Source organism: Cupressus sempervirens, chromosome 2 (assembly GCF_028749045.1).
Source record: "Cupressus sempervirens isolate cs-2001-9-10 chromosome 2, ASM2874904v1, whole genome shotgun sequence".
NCBI lineage: Eukaryota > Viridiplantae > Streptophyta > Pinopsida > Cupressales > Cupressaceae > Cupressus > Cupressus sempervirens.
In genome coordinates, this window is record NC_143119.1 from 194917700 (window position 1) to 194932231 (window position 14532).

At 34.2% G+C, this 14532-nt stretch overlaps 1 pseudogene; it reads right to left on the bottom strand.

Moving 5' to 3' along the window:
• LOC149571741 (putative strigolactone esterase DAD2) overlaps positions 1 to 14532 on the bottom strand; it is a 144116-nt pseudogene that overhangs the window by 105438 nt on the left and 24146 nt on the right.

Consider the following 14532-nt stretch of genomic DNA (forward strand, 5'->3'; position numbering starts at 1 on the left):
CACATTGCACCTTTGTGGCCCTCGTTGATAGTTAGGCCATAACAGCTTGCGAACATGCAATCAAGTATGAATTGTAAGATTGCAACTTGAAACTTCTTCAGCATATAGCATGTGAATACACAAGGTTTGAAGACTTAAGGATATAGAAAATGACTAAAGTTTTTTACATATCCTTTTCAAGTCACATGGCAATAAATGAATAGTCAATAACGTGAACATGGCTATCACCTAAATTCAATGAGACTAGTCAATGTTGGAATTTTAGAGGGGTGGTGCTAAAATGGTTAACAGTTCCCAAGAAACCTCTTCAAGACATTGAAAAGGTATGTGATAATATCAAAAATTTAGTAGGCATTTTAGGTTTCAAACATGTAAATTGTGATTCTTTATAGAAAATTGATAAAGAGAAGGTTGAGAAAGAAGTTTTAGACATGATAAAGTTTAAATATATGCCTATATAATTGAGTAAGGCAATCATAGAATAATTGTACAATAAAATGGATACAATATGGAAATGGGCATTGTCTATTGAAAGACACAGAGAAACAACATTATCCCAAACAATGCTAGATTCAGGGATTATGCCAAGAAGTTTATATGAAGATGTGTATAGCACTAAGGGATTATGCCAAGAAGTTTATACCCAAGACAAGGGCTTATAAGATTTTTAAAAATAAAATTGAAGATGTAGTACAAGAAAGCAAATTGGTTTGGAAGAAAACATTTGGGCTGTTAGCTTCTAGTGTTGAAGAAGAAAATGAAGAAGACATAGCTGAATTAGATAATAAGGGAGATATAAATGAGTCAGACAATATGGAGGAAGAAATAAGGATAAATTTAAAGGAGAGTGAAAAATAAGAAATTTTCACTATTAAAGACATTCCTAAGGGAACATACTTGAATATCAATGTCTCGACTGAGGAAGAACTTAAGAATGAAGCATTCATCAAGGCAACCTCAGATACACCTCTACGATGCATTAATAAAGTTTTGATAGAAATTCATGCTTATCCAAGGATAGAGAGTGCACCAACTATGGATTTAGCACCTATTCATTCAACAATCATAGTTGAAGAAATTAACATACAAGGTATAAGTGCCGAGGAATAGGGAAAGGCTATAATTATAATTTTACATCCATCGCCCAAGGCCAACCTTGTTATTAATGTAGAAGAAGGAGAACATAAAGAGAAAGAAGATAAGTCTGTAACTAATGCCTCAAGACCTCATGTTGAGGGAATAAAGGAGGTCATGCCACAAAGGACTAAAGAATGATAGGAGCGAAAAGAGAAAGTGGTAGTTCAAGCATTATTTTAATTGCCAAGTGTAGTGCCTTCTACATGAATTGGAATATAGACAACTACTACACCTGATTAGTAGGTGGTATCTATTTAGAAGGATATCATTGTAATTAGCATTGCTACAATAGGCCAAGAGATGCTGAGGCTAAGTGCTAAAGTGACACCATTACATATAACATTGCTTAGCACTAGTACACCATAGGTGAAGAAGATGAAGAATAAGATCAAGTCACCCAGAAAGAAAGTGGCACTAGATGAGGTCATAGTAATTCTTAAGTCTGATCTTGACAATATGACTCTTGATTAGATGAAATTTTTTTGAGATGTATTGGACAAGAAGACAAAGAAAGAAGTAATGAAAAGAGAACATCAACAGAGGCAAGTACTGCATGAGATTAAGAATATTTTTGTTTACACATTTAATATACAAGGTATTAATGGGAAGACACCTACAATAGACTAGTTAGTTCACATTATTGAGAAAGTTAACAATGATGAAATTGAGGCTAATGAGAAATTATTGCACTGGTCTAAAAAGATATTTGAGAAATAAGTTTTGGAGAAAGTGTCAACTAAGATTGCTATAAGGCAAGTTGAACTTTCAAAGCTTGTAAATAATATAGAGGAAGTTGTAAAGAAAAGTCAAATTTTGTATAAAATGTTGTGTGATGTACCAAGGTTCACACAAGATATTCAATATCAGATTGAGAAATTATGGCTAGACCTGAAGACTACAAGACATTCTTTGAGCATGGATGCAAGTTAAAGCTCTATTCATTTTAACAGATTAATTTTCTCCCAAGAGAGATTGGCTAAACTACAAACCACATATGGTCACATGAGAGCTAAATTTATTTCTATTCAATCCATGTTGATACCTTTGTTGGAGGTAATACAGAGAGAGTTAGCACTAGCAAAGGAGGTAGCAAGTCAAGATTCTCACCTCTCTACTACAGAAAGTCTAGTTGATTTAGATGCTCAACTAGAGATTAAAATTTCAATTAAGGAATATGTTAGAACTAGTTGGGATAATGCATTTTCCATGGTTATACAAATTCACAAACCTTTTTTGGAAAAATATGGTTTGACTCCTTCACCCTAGCAACCATAAGTGACAAAAACAAAAGGGAATTAAAAGAATAAGCTTATGTCACAAGGGAGAATAAGAGAATACCACATAGAGTATGGTAAAATTCATGTGTATATGATACATATAGTGAAGTATTTATGAAGAGTAAGTCATAGTCTAAGGGCGAGTAGTATTTTGACAATCTTGGATGTAATGATCAATCATGCAAAGTGTTTTTGCCATTAATTTCAAAGGGGGAGATTGTTGATCTCCAAGTCATGTTTCCTACTAGTGTCAAACACTTAGTTATTTCTAAGACAGAATTGGTCAGCCATCACTACGATTGAGCCACCATATGAAGGCCGAATAATATATTTGGACTTGTTCACATTTCAGTTTGATCTGAGAAAGTCTTTGGTTTATAAGTATCCTAGTATATATTGAGTGCCAATTTATGTTGAGTAAGTCATAAGTTAGTAGATCCCTAGCTAAAAAAAGTTAGTTCATGCTAAGTGACATAGTTAGTGCCAAGCATTCAAAATATGAGTGATAGCATGAGTATTAGTCATGATTGAGCGTCAAAGTATTCAAGTGTTGAGTAAACCAGTTTTGGTATATGTGTTTTGAATGACACAAATACTATGCAAACCATTTTTGATGACTTCTATTTATGATTTAAAGGTTGTGGAGACAACTAAGGAGTTGTTTATGCATTTTTTCAAAGATCACTAATCCCTATAAGGCAGTGTAACCAATCAGAAAAATGAAAGGACTAAGTGAAAAAAGGGAGAAATTTGGATCATTGACTATAATCTAGAACCTTCTCCAATTATTTATTTAAGGAGGATCCAAAACCTAAATCAAGTGAGATGATTAGGAGATAGCAAAGAGATAATGTATGTGTGAAAGAGGCTACGCTTGGATTTTGTAGTAAAGACTAGGCATAGCAACCTATTAGTGAAGAACATAACATAGTTTATCAGATATGAGAGCATATCAAAATTGGAAAGATGAGATCTATAATCTAGCGTCAAAGTGCTAATTAAAGGATTAGGTACTGATACATTCTAGCAAGTGAATCAGAGTAAATCTCTTAATAGAGTAGTCCTAAGTGGCCAATACAAATCTCCTAACAAAGTCCTTACCTATTTGTAAGTTTAAACCCTTTAATCAAGTTATACTTTATAATTCTTGTAAGCTCTTAGTAGGGAAGACCCATCACAAGGTAGATCACCAGAAGTGATCAAATATTGTAGCCTTAAAAAACACACTTTATTGCTATAGTAGTCAGGATTTTTGGGTGTCATCAACACCCCAATTTTACCTTCACCTGGGAGGGTTTTTGGGTAACCAAATCTTTCGTGTTATGTCTTTACATTTACTTTCATGTTTGTGGATATGATGAATAGTTAGATCTATTTCACTTTATGTTTATATGCTTCATAATGTTGATATGAGATGGGTTAAAGGTGAATGCATTTGATTTTTTTTAAGAGATAAAAGTTTTATAGGTCTTGATTCACCCCCCCTCTTAGTATCTTACTTTTCCAATGGACTTCCAATAGTTTTTTGGAAAGAACATCATGTCAAAATTAATATTTTAACTTATTCACATGTCCTTTTATGAATAAAACCTTTTGAGATGAGTTCCCATGAATAAGTTATCAACTTATGTTATAAGCTTTTTTGAAAACATGACAAGTCATTTTAATAATAATACCAAGTTCAAACTTTATGTGTGAAAAATGATCAAAGTACATGAATATTTAATAAATAATAGCACACATCCCCTCAACTTAAATTAGAGTATGGGTCCCACCATTTTGACATGAGAAAGAATAAATATGCACAAAATAATACTAAACTATGAAATAAAATAAAATAAACACATGTATGAAGGCATAGTACTTACCTAGCTTTGATGAAATATGTTTCACTTCATACTTGGATGTTGAAGTGAGGATGACATGGTAGATGGAAATAATAGAATGTGAGGTGGATTTATTGCATAAATGTGGAGTGATAATTGTGGGTCTTTCATCAAAGTCAAAGAGAAGATGCAATCTAGGTAGAAGACCCAGGTGCTTTAGTTGCACGAGGAGTATGTGGTTCTTCAAATTTAAATTGTTGCAGGAACTCTTCTTTACTTTTTGACTTATGATAGATTCTAAGCTAATGATCATTGACAAAAAATTGAAGTGTACATGATTAATTATAGATAATTGTACAACACCATTATCAAAGATTGATATGATTCATATGGTCCCAACCATTTTATTTGAAACTTTCCCAATGTGTGCTGATAGTTAGAGTCATATAGGAATGCCTAATCTCCAATGGAAAATTGTTTATCCTTGATGATTTTTTCATGCCATTTCTTACTTTATTTCTAGATGATTTTAGTATTACATAGAGTAGATTTCCAATATTCATCTAGGACATTCAGCTATAGGATTCATTCCTTTTTGTGCCTCTGTAAGATCAATGTTTAGTTCTAGAGTTGTTCTAAGAATTTTATGCTCAAATCAGTAGGTATGATGATTGATTTACCATAGAAACACTCAAAGGGTGTGAAGCCAATTGTATTTTTCCATATTTTCCTATAGGCCCAAATTGCTTTAGGGAGACAAAATTCCCAATATTTATTATGGATAGCTATTGTCTTAGTTAAAATTGCTTCAATTTTCATATTTAAATTTTATCTTGGCCATTATCTTAAGGATAATAAGGGGAAGATTTTTCATACCTAATGGTATACTCATTCATTAAGGCAGTTATTAAATTGGAAGTAAGCTAAAAACCTTATTAGTAACTATTTCCCTAGGGATGCCAAATCTAGTAAATATTGCTTCATACAAAAACTTTGCAACGTTGTTATCTCTGACATGTTTCATAGGTTTAGCCTCTACCCATTTAGAAACATAATTAGTGCAAAATAAAATGTATGACTTACCATTTGATGAAGGATCTATAGGTCAAACAAAATAAATTCCACATTTGTCAAAAGGTGTAACAATTACTTGTGGCTATAGGGATATTTCATCATATTTGGTAGGCCTTCCCATTCTTTAGCATCACTCACACTTTTAAGTATACCTTTTTGTATCTCTATATAGAGTTAGCTAGTAGTAACCCATTGCCAATATTTTAAATGTTGTTCACTTTGCTACAAAGTTTCCTCCACATGGTTCATCATGACATGCCTAAAGAATTTCATAGGTTTCATCTTCCCTTATGTGTCTAAGCATCACTTGATCAGGTCTTGTATAAAACATACACTTGGCAATCCAAGAAAAGTCAAAGCTTTTCTCTACTAGCAACCTTCTCTCTTTCATAGAGAATGAGTTGGTGTTCTTCCTATAGTGAGATAATTTTCAGTATCAACATATCATGGGTTTTGAGATGATATGGAGAACATATGTTCATCCAAAAAGCTATCATCAATTGTTGTGGCATCTTCTAAACATGTAAGCGAGAGAGAAAATTAGCTACTTACATTTTCTTTCCTTGGTTTGTCTACTAATCTCAAATCAAATTCCTACATAATTAATAACCATCGAGCCAACATTTTTGAAATGGTGGGATTATTCATCAAATATTTTATAGCTAAATGATCTATATGCACAAATATTTCAATACCAGCTATGTAGTGCCTAAACTTATTAAGTGCATAGATCACTGGAAGTAGCTCCTTTTCAACAAAAATATAGTTGAACTTTATCCCTTGAAAATTCTTATTTATATAATAAATAAAATGTTATACAACTCCTCCTTTTTGTCCCAAGACAACTCCTATGGAATAATCTAAATCATCAATATGGATATGCAATGGTAAGCATCAATTAGGACCTCACAACATAGGTACTATATTCAAGACCTATTTTAGTTATTGGAATGACTTATCACACTCTGAATTCCATGAAAAATCATAATTATTTTTCAAGAGATTATATAGTGGAGCTGAAATATAATTGAAGTCTTTGATGAATCTCCTATAGCAACTAGCATGCCCTAAGAAGCTTCTAAAATCTTTTTATTTATTAGGAGGAGGAAATGTACTAATCACCTCAATATTAGCTGGATCAAGTTGAATACCTAAGGAGGAAATGTAGTGCCCCAAAACAACTCCTTCCATCATCATGCAGAATTATTCACTATTTGGAGTCCTGACATCTCTTAAGAAATATCTCTAAGTTAGCTTGTGCCTCTTCAAAGGTGGATCCATATATAGTAAAGTCACCCATGTAAATTTCCATGCAATTAGAAGATATATCAAAAAACTTACTAATCATACCTTTTTGGAAAGTGGTATGTGCATTGCATAGACCAAAATGTAGAATTGAATATGCAAATGTTCCTCAAAAATAGATGAAGGTAGTCTTGTCTTGATCCCGAGGTGCTATCTTTATTGGATTATAACCACTAAACCCCATCCAAAAAGGAAAAATACTTATTACCAGTCAAATTATAAATAATTTGATGAATGAAAGGCAAGGGGAAATGATCCTTTTTAGTTGCTTACTTTAGTTCCCTATAATCCACACAAACTCTCTATTCACCCCCTTTTTAGGTATTATAATCAAAGGAGAAACCCATTGACTATTAGAGATTTGATATATGAAACCACAATTTAATAACTTTTGCAATTTAGTTTTCACTATGTCTCTTAACACTAGATTATTTCTTCTTTGTGGTCATCTAATAGGTTTTCAATCTAAGCTTATATAGATCTCATGGGTACAAAGTTTAGGATCAAGGCCTTTCATGCCAATATAGTCCCATGCAAATGCTTTTTGATTCTGCCATAGAAACTTAAGAAGACTCTTTTGGTGGATTGGAGAAATAATTTTACTAACATTCAATTATTTCCCTAGACTTGCTTCAATCTTGGACATATTTTCAAACATGACTACTTTAGAAAAATTAGGTTAGTGAAGCTAATGAGGTAGCAATGTGTGAAGAAACTAAGATGCCTAATGTTGAGATAATGGGTGTTGCACACATTGCATAATATTGTTATTTTATTGTTTTATTTTTTATTATGTAATGTTGTACCTAGATGGACGTGCAACATGTAAAGATTCCCATGGAATATTCTTGATGAGTTGTATTGTAACATTGTACAAATATTTTATGTAATTATTTAATATTGGGGAAAAGAATTAAATGCCCAATATTAAATGTGGGGTCAGTGGGTTAGGTAGCACATGGTTTTAGCACATAGTTTATGTAATACCACTTGGTGGTTTTGTGGGACTTGCTACTATATAAGCAGCCACAAGGGTAGTTGTTGTAGAGAGGTGAAAGAGTGACAAGGAGAAGACAAAAGGCAAGAGTCGAGCGGGACAAGGCTTGACAGGTTAGCTAAGGGAGCATTTGTGAAGGTTGAAAGCATGGCATGGGATGTGTGGATTCATGCTTGTTCACATAGTTTGCTCGGTTGTGGCTATGGCCATGAAGGCTTCCATGGTTGTATGGCAATGGTATTTTTGCTGAATAATACATGATGATGGATGCTTTTGGAGGCTGGGTTTTTCCCTCAATGAGGGTTTCCCAGGGTATATCTTGTGTCACATTTTGTGGGTATGTTTTCTATTCTCTTGCATGTGGATTTTAATTCCGTGTTTATTTCAGATCTATGATGGGTTATGTGGAAACGGTTATATTCTTTATTGCCAAGTTTCCTTACAAATGGTATCAGAGCTATGGTTTTATTATTTGTAACCCTAGATTGAATCCATGGGAATGCATGAGAGGATAAAAGAAAGGGCAAGATATATGAATGATTTGTTACAGATCTAAGGGTTTTGGATTTGCTGTTATGATGGGATGTTAAAAGATTTGGGCATGGGAAATTGTTGGATAAAAAGGTTTTTCGGATGTCTTCATTTTAAATGAGATTTTTGGGGGGTAGCTTGCAGAAATGACCTCCTGGGTAAAAACAGACCTCACCATTGGATCCGGGTCGACATTTCCATAAATTTTGATATATAATATGCCCTAGTTTGGCCATGTTCAGAGGGAATGAAAGAGTTTTTTGGTTTCAGCTCATGATGGCCGTCAAATTTAATCCCGTCGGAATTTTCGTCACTGAAAAAAATTAAAAATGAAAAATCGTACTGAAAATGGTAAAAAGACTGTCTTAGTGAAATGGCCATAACTTTCTCTCAGAATATCGGATTTCAGAGTTCTTACAGGCGTTGGAAAGCTAATTCAGAGCACTACAAGATGGTGTAGGTTTGGTTCTTTGATTTTAAAATTTTGTCAGGTTTTAAGAGCCCTAAAGTCAGATGTTGTTTATTTTAAGCACGGATTAGGGCATAACTTGGGCATACGGAGTCGGATTTTGGACTTCGAGTAGTCAACGGAAAGCTCTTGGAGAGCTCTACACATTGGTTCAGATTTGGTGCAGGTTTGGCATGATTTATTTGTTGATATATTGATCTGAACAGTTTATAGGTATATTTTGACTATGGTAACATTGTGAGTTTATGGCATTGGAGATTTAAGTTTTGATGTCATTGTATACTCAGTTCATATTTCAGTTTGGTCTCATGATGATATGGTTATCAGTGTTTGGTTTGGGTATGCATGATGACTTGTTGGGTCTACAAGTTGTGCAGTGTTGTAAGCGGTCTATACTTACAGGTTGCATTTATAGCTTGGTTATGGGTTGTCTTTGCCCATTGATCTTTCATTATTGATGCATATTCAGATTGGTGGCTTGGATTTGGGTTGTCTATGCCCTAAGTCACATGATTTTATAATTTTATCTTCATGTAGAAGGGATGAGATGTTGTTACCAGGTACAGTCATGGCAGAGGATTGTGGTTGACTATGCTGACAAGTTGGACATATTGAGAGACAGATGCTCAATTCATGGATGTGATCATGGTGCCATGAATTTTGGCATGACATGATTGGTTATACAGGTACATCCTTGATGTTCATTAGCTTGGATTTTTTGATTTGGTTATGGTGGTATATCTTCTTGGTTGATAGAGGATGGTATTTTTTCATCATTATGTCATGGATAGCTTGGATACATGATTTAGTGGGAGCTTGTGACAGTGATGGGGTGACAGTGCAGGATTAGTTCCTGGTTTGGTTTATATCTTCTTGGTTTGGAGAAGATGGATTTTATGATGCCATAGGTGACTTGGTACCACAGTTGAGTGGGAGTTGTTGGCATTGATATACTTATTGAGTGTTTGCAGATGTTGGAGGTTTGTCTTAGATCCTGTTGCTGCAGAAGCGTCTTTGACATTTGCATGGTGCACTTGTTATCTTCATGGTGTGTGAAGATGGTTAGATCTTGAGGACTCATGGAGTTCTTGTTTATCTTCATGGTGTATGGAGATGGTTTTCTTCATGGTGTGTGGAGAAGGTTGCATCTTGAGGACTCACAGGGTTCTTGGCAAAGGTGTGGTTTATGCTTTTATTTGGCATGTTATCCTTGGTATGAGGATGGTTTCATTATTATGTCATGGTATACTCTTGATACGCGTTTAGAGTTGTGACATGTTATGGCGTGTTCATGTGGAGCATGTTATCTCTTTAGTTGAGATGGTTAGATCATGTTGTCATGTTTATGTTCCTGAGGCCATGGTTGGAACTTTGACATTGATCTTGGTTTAGTTTCTTGGTATTGAGTACACTGATCATAAGCTGGATACTTCATGATATTGCTATGTTGCATTTGGAGTTGGCATGGATTGATTGGTTACAGGTGCTCATGGATACTTAGAGATGGTGGTGACACTGATTTCTCTTGGATTAGAGAAGTATTTGTTGGGATGGTTGATGGTTTCAGCAGGAAGTCTGAGGGGCAGTCACCTGATATGGACTTGAGAGGAGATTGTTCTTAGATGAGTCTTGGTTGGAGACTTGGGTATCTTGATGAACATTCTCATTCCCCACTCTTGGTCTACTCGGCGGTTTGCTACTTGAGAGGTATAGCCCATTGTTTTCTCTCAGTTGCATTATATTTATGCTTGTCTTTCATGGATATGGATCTTGAGCTATGGTACATGAGTTAGTTTTGGAGGGTTCATTTGAGAGATGGTTTAGCATTGGTTATCTCCATGTGCATATGTTGTTATGCTGGTTGAATTTGGGAGATGGTTTTATATTGGGCATATTCCTTGGATTAGGAATGGTTATTCCTTGGTTTAGGAATGGATTTATTGAGTTTGATCTTCTTGTGAGAGGCTTACATCCATGATGAGTTATATGGTATGGTTTGGGTGTTGTTGAGGCTTCTTGTTGGGGTTTTATGGAGGAGATCATACTTGCACAGTTTACATCTAGAGGTGTGTGTAGAAGGACATGATACAAGTTATGATTTGCATGGTTTCTCTACTCTTGGTTATCTTCTTAGATGTTCAGTTTTGACTACATTGGATTTGAGATTGGTTAGAGATTATGATCACTGGTTTGTGCTCATGTATGTCATGTGAGAGATGACATGGTTATTCCTTTATCTCTTTCCTCTGTTAGTTGTGGTGAACTTGGGAGAGCATTGGAGACTTGTTATGAGAATTGTTCTTGCAGGATATTGGTTTATGTATTGTGGATGTCCTTGATACTACATGGATTCACTTCTTTGAGATGTGTTGAGTGGATTGGTTATAGATTTGACATTATCTTTTGCAGTGGGAGCTTCTTGGTATATATGTGGCAGGTATTGCTCTTGAGGCTTGTGATTGCAGGTTGTAGATTGGATATGTCGGTGATATGCGATTCACTTGTTATACCTTTGAGGTATGGATAGTTGGATGGGTTTGGCACTTTGCTGTGGGTGCTATTTCAGCTATGGATATTTTGACAACTACAGATACATGTGATTACCTTTGGATCAGGTTTTTGTGCTTGGAATTTCAGTTGGTACAGGATTTTATGATCTTCTAATGCGACAGGTTGGGTGGTTTTCTCTTTGGATGGCTTCTATGTATGTCCAGTGGTAGTGGCATAATAGGAGGTGAGATCATTCATGTTTGAGATGCTGGATACTTTGATTTTGTTGCGGGTACCAGGATGGAGCACTTGGTGTATTTTGATCCATGATGGTGGATGTGCTGGGAGGGATTGTTCCCTTGTTCATTTATGTGGCTACGGATTGACCCTATGCAATGTATACAACAAGTGGGAGATTGTTGAGATAATGGGTGTTGCACACATTGCATAATATTGTTATTTTATTGTTTTATTTTTTATTATGTAATGTTGTACCTAGATGGACGTGCAACATGTAAAGATTCCCATGGAATATTCTTGATGAGTTGTATTGTAACATTGTACAAATATTTTATGTAATTATTTAATATTGGGGAAAAGAATTAAATGCCCAATATTAAATGTGGGGTCAGTGGGTTAGGTAGCACATGGTTTTAGCACATAGTTTATGTAATACCACTTGGTGGTTTTGTGGGACTTGCTACTATATAAGCAGCCACAAGGGTAGTTGTTGTAGAGAGGTGAAAGAGTGACAAGGAGAAGACAAAAGGCAAGAGTCGAGTGGGACAAGGCTTGACAGGTTAGCTAAGGGAGCATTTGTGAAGGTTGAAAGCATGGCATGGGATGTGTGGATTCATGCTTGTTCACATAGTTTGCTCGGTTGTGGCTATGGCCATGAAGGTTTCCATGGTTGTATGGCAATGGTATTTTTGCTGAATAATACATGATGATGGATGCTTTTGGAGGCTGGGTTTTTCCCTCAATGAGGGTTTCCCAGGGTATATCTTGTGTCACATTTTGTGGGTATGTTTTCTATTCTCTTGCATGTGGATTTTAATTCCGTGTTTATTTCAGATCTATGATGGGTTATGTGGAAACGGTTATATTCTTTATTGCCAAGTTTCCTTACACCTAAGAAAAGTGAGGTGCATTTTAAGGTGGAAGGATTGTGTCCAATGATAAATTATTGTCTTGACATAGTAGAAAGCTCGCACCATACTCATTGGATAAGATGGCTAAAATAATATAATCTTCTTCCTATGAGACCATAAATAGATTTCTATCAATTACCATGAGTTAGATGACTGAGTTAGATTATCATTCATTGTCCCCTAAGTCAGGCCATATCAATTTATCATCTTTAAAGAGTGGTTGAGCAAGGGAATATAAAGTTAATTTCTTTATGTTCATGCCATTAGAGATTGTTATTTTTCCAAAACAACAAACTATAAAAGCATCAGAAGTGGCTAGCCATGGCTTTCCTAGAATGATAGGATAACTCATTCTACATTATTAGAATGAAAATCTATTTGTGGGTTAGGTTGTTTACTTTGGTTGTTTTTGTTGCTTAATTTTTGTATAGCTTCAAGTAGTATTTAATTGGAGTTTTCAATTATTTCATTAGTTTGTTCCATAAATATTCTTAATTATTGGGCTAGTTATTTGGCCATTGTTCCTTAGATTATAAACAAACCAAAGTTCTACATGATGAAAATATTATGCTCTGATACCACTGTAATGTCCCCACTATTAGGGTTAGATTGGGACTAGAATGACTACAAGGGAATTGGTAAGTTCACAATAAATTTAATTAAATATTTCATATCTTTAATAAGTTGACTAATTTGAAATGATTAACATTCATAATGAATTTTCTCCTCCAAGTTATTGGACCGTACTATGATATTCACCATGAATTCCTTCCACCAATTTATACTTAGATCATTCCATGATAGCGCAATGAATGCCCTCCATCAAGTTATACTTGGATCATTATCCACCAAGTGTACTTGGATCATAATATGACATTCTTAGTGAATGCCCTCCACCAAGTTATACTTGGATCATTTTATGACATTCATAATGAATGTCCTTGACCAAGCTACACTTGGATCATTTTATGACATTCACAATGAATGTCCTTGACCAAGCTACACTTGGATCTGTAAATTGATTCTTTGACTATCTATCTATCTATCTATCTATCTATCTATATATATACCACCTTATGTGTAAGAAAAATTTTTAGACTAAAATATACATATACCTTCTTAATGTAAGGGGCCTGATGTCACATCCTACTTGGTCAACTAATTGGTTTGGAAACTAGAGCTTACACCCATTGCTTATGGACTAGACATCCTTAAGTAGTAACTAAATAACCCATCAAACTTATTTAATTTATCAACCAGTGATGCATACTTGAAATGGTATTTGCAAAGTGTGTGTGTATATGTATATATATATATATATATATATCTAATGTGTATGAAGAGCTTTAAGACTAAAATATACATATACCTTCTTAATGCAAGGGGACTGATGTCACATCCTACTTGGTCAACTAAATGGTTTGGAAACTAGATCTTACACCCATTGCTTATGGATTGGACATCCTTAAGTAGTAACCAAATAACCCATTGAACTCATTTAATTTATCAACCAGGGACATATACTTGAAATGGTATCTACAAATTTTATATATATATATATATATATATATATATATATATATATATATATATATATATATATATATATATATATATATATATATATATATATATATATATATATATATATATATATATATTCCATATCACCTTATGTGTAAGAAGATCTTTGAGACAAAAATATACATATACCTTCTTAATGCAAGGGGATTGATATCACATCCTACTTATTTAACTAATTGGTTTGGAAATTAGAGCTTACAACCATTGCTTATGGATTGGACATCCTTAAGTAGTAACCAAATAACCCATTGAACTCATTTAATTTATCAACCAGGGACGTATACTTGAAATGGTATATGCTCTAAACTAGTCTCATTTCCATTACTAATCTATGAAAATGGAAATGCTAAACTTAAGTAAAAAATTGATAATTTAATCTATTGCACAGGAATTGAAATAAAAACATGATACTACTTTATTTTTCCATGCTGTAGGAACAACTAACAATTCTGTTATCGCGTGGTTGCTGGAGAAACAAAGTTCTAGCTATTTTAAGAGAAATGGAAAACTACTTCTACTAACTAAATTCACTCACCAAGTGGTCCCCTTGGATGAGTGAATGAACAAATACTCAAGATAAAGTGCTAAAAGTTGACGATGTTATTTTATTAATATTGGAACCATCAAATGTATAATTGTAACAAAAAAACTATATTAATCACTATTTCTAGATTACAATTGACTTTGTCAC